The following is a 7,087-nucleotide window of genomic DNA, read 5'->3' as shown; positions in this document are numbered from 1 at the left end:
CAATCTATCCACTAAAACATGCATAGTAAGAATTAATGTAAAAGAAAACAGACTAATTCATTGATACTTAATTTGTGCTTTCTGGTACTGCCAAAATGGAAATTCCTTGCCATCTTCCTCTTCCTCTGATGGCTCATTTAGTGTGTGAATGGTTGGCCCTCAGTTGTGACCCACCGGGCTTGATCCTAGTTCTGATTCTGACAGGTGTCTATGGAAGCAAATATAAATGCCCCTCCACCAGATTTGCCACCAGCATTTGGCACTACACAGTGGCACAATAATTAAGCATGCTTAGCTCTATTTAAGTCTCAAAGCATGGATTTAAATCCCAACTCTAGGCCGGGTGCGGTGGCTCACGCTTGTAATCCCAGCACTTTGGGAGGCCGAGGCGGGTGGATCGTGAGGTCAGGAGATCGAGACCACGGTGAAACCCCGTCTCTACTAAAAATGCAAAAAATTAGCCAGGCGTGGTGGCAGGCGCCTGTAGTCCCAGCTACTTGGAGAGGCTGAGGCAGGAGAATGGTGTGAACCCAGGAGGCGGAGCTTGCAGTGAGCCAAGATCGCGCCACTGCACTCCAGCCTGGGTGACAGAGCGAGACTCTGTCTCAAAAAAAAAAAAAAATCCCAACTCTATCAATTAATAGCTAGAGAGCTTTGAGTAAGTTAATTACTCTCTCTAACCTCAGTGTCCCCATTTGTAAAAGGGAGCCAATGATAGTAACTACCTCATAGAGTTGTGGTACAGATTAAATTAAGATAATTCTTGTAGTGCCGTGCCCAACACACTACATGCTAAGCATGATAGCTGTTATTTGCAGTATTTATCTGTATCTGGACTCAGGATGGAGCATCATGCTGGAGAACCAGTTTTGTCAGTTCATTATCCAAGGATCTGAGATACAACCTGAGTTGTTTATGTCATAATTAAAAATATTTTTTACCTGCCTCTTAATACTAATCAGTTAATAACAATGATGTAAAAAACAGAGCTCTGTCATCTCTGAGTTTGCCCTAAAGCCAAAGGTGTTGAAAAACAGCTGACCCCCCATTTTTGTTTCTGACCACATCAGACACAGTGGGCAGCTTTTGTTCTCCTTTCTTTCAATTAGGAAATGTGCATGTGTCCTAATGGAAAAATAATATTAGCTCTGTACTTGTCCAACTAACAATTTAGATGATCCACATTCTCTTCTGTCCTGCTTGGAGAGTTGCATCTTCACCATATTGATCACCCATCATGATTGTTTGCTATTCAACTTCCTGCCAAGGCAGAATAAAAAATGAGAAAGTGTTTTACAAACTCTAAAGCACTGTATACACATAAGGCATATTACTATTATTATTATTACGATCTATTATTTAAGACAGCCTCATCTTCTTAAACAGGGCAAAGCCCTGGGTTACCATTTTACCTGCATGGCCACAATATCCACCACACTAAGTTTCGAAAAATAAGTCATCCTTAATGCCAATGTCAACAAGTCTCATGAAAACAAAGGAACCAGAAAAATACTTATGAAAAGCAATTTGGAAGATTTTTAAGTTCTAAAGTTAATTGAAGTGACAATATATGGATCATGTGTTAGTTTTCCCTTAACAGCCATAGTACAGCTACTGAGATTCAATAAATGTTAACGGCATTTAAGGCAGCAAACAAAGAAGGTCTGATGTCTATCTGGATTAAATAATGCCAAATAATGACTTATCCAGCACCTACTCAACTCAGAGAAACCCAGAGCACCTTATAATACATGTTCAGGACCGGGTCCCCCACTACTAGCCTCAACCACTAGCCTGGGATGTATTGGAGAGTAAAATGTTTATGTGCACTCTCTCTCCAAAGAAGTCCTCTCTTTTCTTCTGTAGGTTACCCACAACCGTACCTCCACACCAATCCTTGTTGCCTGAAGAAAAGTCAACTTGAGGCAGCTCCCACTACAACACTGACAAATATTCTGGCTGTTATAGTTGTTGTTGTTCCTATTTGCTTTTTGTTTATTTATTTACATTGCTTAGGGGACAAGAAGGGTGAGGCAGAAGCCAGAAGTTAAATAGGTAATGGCCAAGTATACGGAGGGCTAAATTCAACAAAAAAGAAAAACAACTAGTTTTTATGCCTTTGACCATAAATGACTTCTCCCCTCTATATCTCTTCCAACGAAGTTTGCATTTGGGAAAATTAAGGGAAAACAGCATTTTTCTCAGAATCATTGCATTACCATGTCAGCCAGTGAGTGATAAGTTATGAGCTAAGTACAAGGTCCCTGCCCCTCAGTAATTTACATTCTTTCAGAAAAGCAGGACATCAAGGATTAAATAGCCCCTAGGGTGGCATGTGATGAGGGCCAGTGGGTGGGACAGACAGCAAATGCTACAGGCAGTCTATGGAAGGATAGCAGCATTATCTAGGAAGTGGTGGGAAAACTAAGTAGATGGGTCTTGAACCAGGCTTTGAAACAAGGGCAGGACATGGGTGACCCCAGAGGAGAAGTGGGCTTCCCACACACACAAAAATAAACCGCAAATGTTTATATTTGCATAACTGTGAGGTTAGTTGCCCTAGAACAGAATTTTTAGGGAATAATAATAGGATGTGAAATATTTGTTAGTCGTACTGAGGTATAATTGATACATTTTTAAATTTCAAACATTTAGCGTATACATCTTGAAGAGTTTGAGCATACTCATATGCCTGTGATACCACCACCACAACCAAGGCACTAAACATGAGATGTCATTTTTAAAAAGCGTCTTACATTTGTGCTTTACTAAGGTGTTTAAATCATATTATCTCATTTGATCCTTATGACCCTTTGCAGCAGATAAGAGATAGACTAAGAGAACAGATGATGTGTGCAGTTACCAGCTAGCAAAAAGCAAAGACAGAACAAGAATCCAGATTTTTGGCTCCCTTGGTCATAAGGATGATGTGAGGACCAAACGGGTTAATATGTAAGGTGCTAAGAACAGTTCCTGGCACACAGTAAAACCTCAATGAATGTTAGCTATTATTACTACTTTTATCGTCATCATCATTATTATTACAGTGAAGAGTTTAGACTCTGCCCTCTAAGCCCATGTTTCCTAAACTTCATTGTGTCTTGCCATCTTCACTTTGTCATGCTGCCCTATTAGGATGCTTTCAGCTGCAAGTAGCAGAAAAAAAAGGAGGGGGGGGGATATTTGTTGGCTCAAGTATCTGAAAATTCCAAAGCTATGGTTTGAGCTGGTCCCTGACTCCCTTTGTCTGCTGTTCTCCAGGTTCTGACCTCCTTGATATGTCTACTTCATCCTGAGGACAGCTTTTCTGTTTTGTGGGGAAAAAAAAATGAAAAACAGCTCTCTCTCTCTCAAAGACTTCCTATCCACACACAAGACTGTCCAGGAGGAATGAGAGGGTTGCTTCCTTCTATCATTGAGTAAAGTCCAGAGTTTTACTCTGATTGGACCATCTTAAATTCTGTGCCCATACCTGGACTAATCATTGTAGCAAGGGGTTGGCATCCCACTAATAGGCTTGGGTCACTCAGGGTCCTTTTCTGGCCTGCCTCATCAGCATGGCTACTGCAGGGTGGGAGGGGTGGAAGAGTGCTAGGGATACACGGCAACGTCTTCTAGACCATGGAACCACCTACAATATCACTTAATTAATTTTTTTCTTTAAAAGAACTCCCTTTTTAAAATTATTCCCTCATTCTAAGCTTTAATATCTGTCAAATCACAGGTGTGTGTAACAGCTGTTTTTTATTTAAAATAAATGTATAAGTGTAAAAATTAAAAAATTGTTGATCCACTGCAAATATCATCCCACTTATATCACTGCTGAAGGCTTCTATTCTGAGTTCAGTATTTAGATTTCCATTCCAGAACTCTCTAATCTTTAGGCCATATTAATATCCATAGCCAGTTTTTTTCCATTCTTTTCAAGTAACATTGTCTATGCCCTGTCTGACTGCAATGGAAAAAATTAAAACCCCATCACACCGCAAAGCCAGCATAACTGTTGCCTGGTTGACTTTGCAAAACAAAGGGGAACAAAACAAAACAAAATACCCATTACATCATGAAGCCAACGTAACTGTTGCCTGGTTGACTTTGCATCCAGAGAGGCCTATGGCTGGAAAGGGCTAGAGTCACTGGCAGAACTTCAAACCTCAGCCTGCAAACACCATGTCCTGTAAAAAGGCAGTCTTGGCTGGCGTTGGCTTATGGTTTCAGTCTTCTAATGCAAGCATTTCATTGGAAATGACTGCTGGTGAAGATGACTTCAGGAAAGACAGGGAGAAAAATTGAGATATCTGGGCCTGAGGAACTTCTAAATCCAGTACATCCATGTCATAAACTCTCCTAGCAAAAAGCTGTAACTTCATAAATAAGCATAGGAGCCCAAGATAAGAATAAGGAGCCCAGGAACTAAATTTACATCATTCATCTGGGTAATGGAATCTCTAGTTAGCCCCTTCTTTCTCTTCGTAGCTGTCAGTTGCAATTGGCATGAGTTTTCTAGACCAAGCAGGCAGCCACAGCCCCACACAGAGAGTACTAAGAAATGCTTTCTTGCTAAGGATACAAGTGTTAAATCTATATCAAAGGGATAAGATTGTCAAACCCAGCCCTTACACCCCAGGAAAGGGCAGATATGCCAGCCTCACCCTAGAGGAAAAGCTTGCTTGGTTTTCTTGGTAAACCAAACTCTAGACTTAGAATCAGGAAAGAGTATCCTGGCTCTGCTGCTTAAGGGTCATTGGTATTTCAGCTTGCCTATGGGAGGTTCACAGGTTCTGTTTGTCAAACAGGATTTGGTATCTTCTCAGTGAATACAGTTTAAATTGAGCTATCAATGAAGAATCTTAAATATATGATGAGGCAGGTTCATTTTATTGTTGAAGACTAAGACCAAAAGTTTTTGCAGAAATGTGTGAAAAGAGTTCTTAAACAAAACATTCCAAAAGTTGGCAATTTGAAAAGATGGCAATATATTAAACCATCTCCCTGTTGTGTACACATACATGTGCCAGTTGCCAATTCCCCTCTCATAACCACCCACATATCCCGGTCAGGAATGAACCTCACCAACATCCCCTGGGATAGCACTAAGGGCACCTTCCTTGTCTCCCAACCTCTGGTTCCACTCCACCCCATGCCAGCCTCCCTATTGCTTTCAATGGAATCTTTCTAAAGTGTAAATATGATATAGTCCGTACCCTGCTTAAAACCCTAAGTGAGTCCAGTAGCTTCCAGAGAATGCCCAAATTTCTTTGCCTGACACCAACCCTTTTGTGATGTCACTTGCTAGTCACTACTCATCTGCTACCACTTGCCTGCCCCTGACTCAAGCATGCTTCCTTTTTGCCATAAGAACTGCATAAAGGTATATCATATTTTTAGGTATATATCCTCTGCCCCTGCTATCCTCTGCCAACTAATTCCTACTTGTGTTTTTAAAACTTAACTTCAAGAAACCATCACATGCACACACACACAAGTCTGGTTTGGATTCCTCTTCTTAGTGACCCCTCACACCTTCTGCACATTTGATCTTGGTACCTACCATAATGTCCCATAATTGTTGACATAGTCTCCTTCTCTTTTGTTAAACTGCAAGTTTTTTGAAGGAAGAGATTTTGTTCCATTTGACTTAGAAGCTTAGTTTCTGGCCTACCCCACCAGTATCTCACATCTAGGTATTCAATAGATGTGATTCCTGATTTAACCGGTATTTTATAGAGTGCTGGTTCAAGGAACTTGATTGCTGATTTAAATATATTATTTGGTAAGAGTTTGCTACTGCTTCCTAAACATGAGGTGCCATTTATATCAGCCATTCTTCACTTTTTAAAAAGTGGGAAACATTTATTTCATATTGAAAGACAAAAATCTGATTGCAACATTCACATACAGTGGAGTTTTACCCTTAATAGAAACCTAAAACATGGCTAAGAAGGGCATAAATATTTACCTCTAAACCTGAAGACTTATAAAGTGATAGTTAATGTCACATAAATTAGAAGAAGACATTTTAGTGACTTCTTAGAGCTCACAATTAGGACAAAAGCTGGATCATAAAATATAACTCACAGCCCTTGAAACTGCTCAGATTATCCTTACACCTTATAAAAAAAATTAATTCAAGATGGATTAAAGACTTACATGTTAGACCTAAAACCATAAAAATCCTAGAAGAAAACCTAGGCAATACCATTCAGGACATAGGCATGGGCAAGGACTTCATGTCTAAAACACCAAAAGCAATGGCAACAAAAGCCAAAATTGACAAATGGGATTCAATTAAACTAAAGAGCTTCTGCACAGCAAAAGAAACTACCATCAGAGTGAACAGGCAACCTACAAAATGGGAGAAAATTTTCACAACCTACTCATCTGACAAAGGGCTAATATCCAGAATCTACAATGAACTCAAACAAATTTACCAGAAGAAAACAAATAACCCCATCAAAAAGTGGGCAAAGGACATGAACAGACACTTCTCAAAAGAAGACATTTACGCAGCCAAAAAACACATGAAAAAATGCTCATCATCACTGGCCATCAGAGAAATGCAAATCAAAACTGCAATGAGATACCATCTCACACCAGTTAGAATGGCCATCATTAAAAAATCAGGAAACAACAGGTGCTGGAGAGGATGTGGAGAAATAGGAACACTTTTACACTGTTGGTGGGACTGTAAACTAGTTCAACCATTGTGGAAGTCAGTGTGGCGATTCCTCAGGGATCTAGAACTAGAAATACCATTTGACCCAGCCATCCCATTACTGGGTATATACCCAAAGGATTATAAATCATGCTGCTATAAAGACACATGCACACGTATGTTTATTGCGGCACTATTCACAATAGCAAAGACTTGGAACCAACCCAAATGTCCAACAATGATAGACTGGATTAAGAAAATGTGGCATATATACACCATGGAATACTATGCAGCCATAAAAAAGGATGAGTTCATGTCCTTTGTAGGGACATGGATGAAACTGGAAACCATCATTCTCAGTAAACTATCGCAAGGACAAAAAACCAAACACTGCATGTTCTCACTCATAGGTGGGAATTGAACAATGAGAAC

This window comes from Hylobates moloch, unplaced genomic scaffold, assembly GCF_009828535.3.
Source record: "Hylobates moloch isolate HMO894 unplaced genomic scaffold, HMol_V3 SCAFFOLD_36, whole genome shotgun sequence".
NCBI lineage: Eukaryota > Metazoa > Chordata > Mammalia > Primates > Hylobatidae > Hylobates > Hylobates moloch.
The sequence above is the reverse complement of the archived record's forward strand: the minus strand, read 5'-3'. Positions refer to the sequence as shown.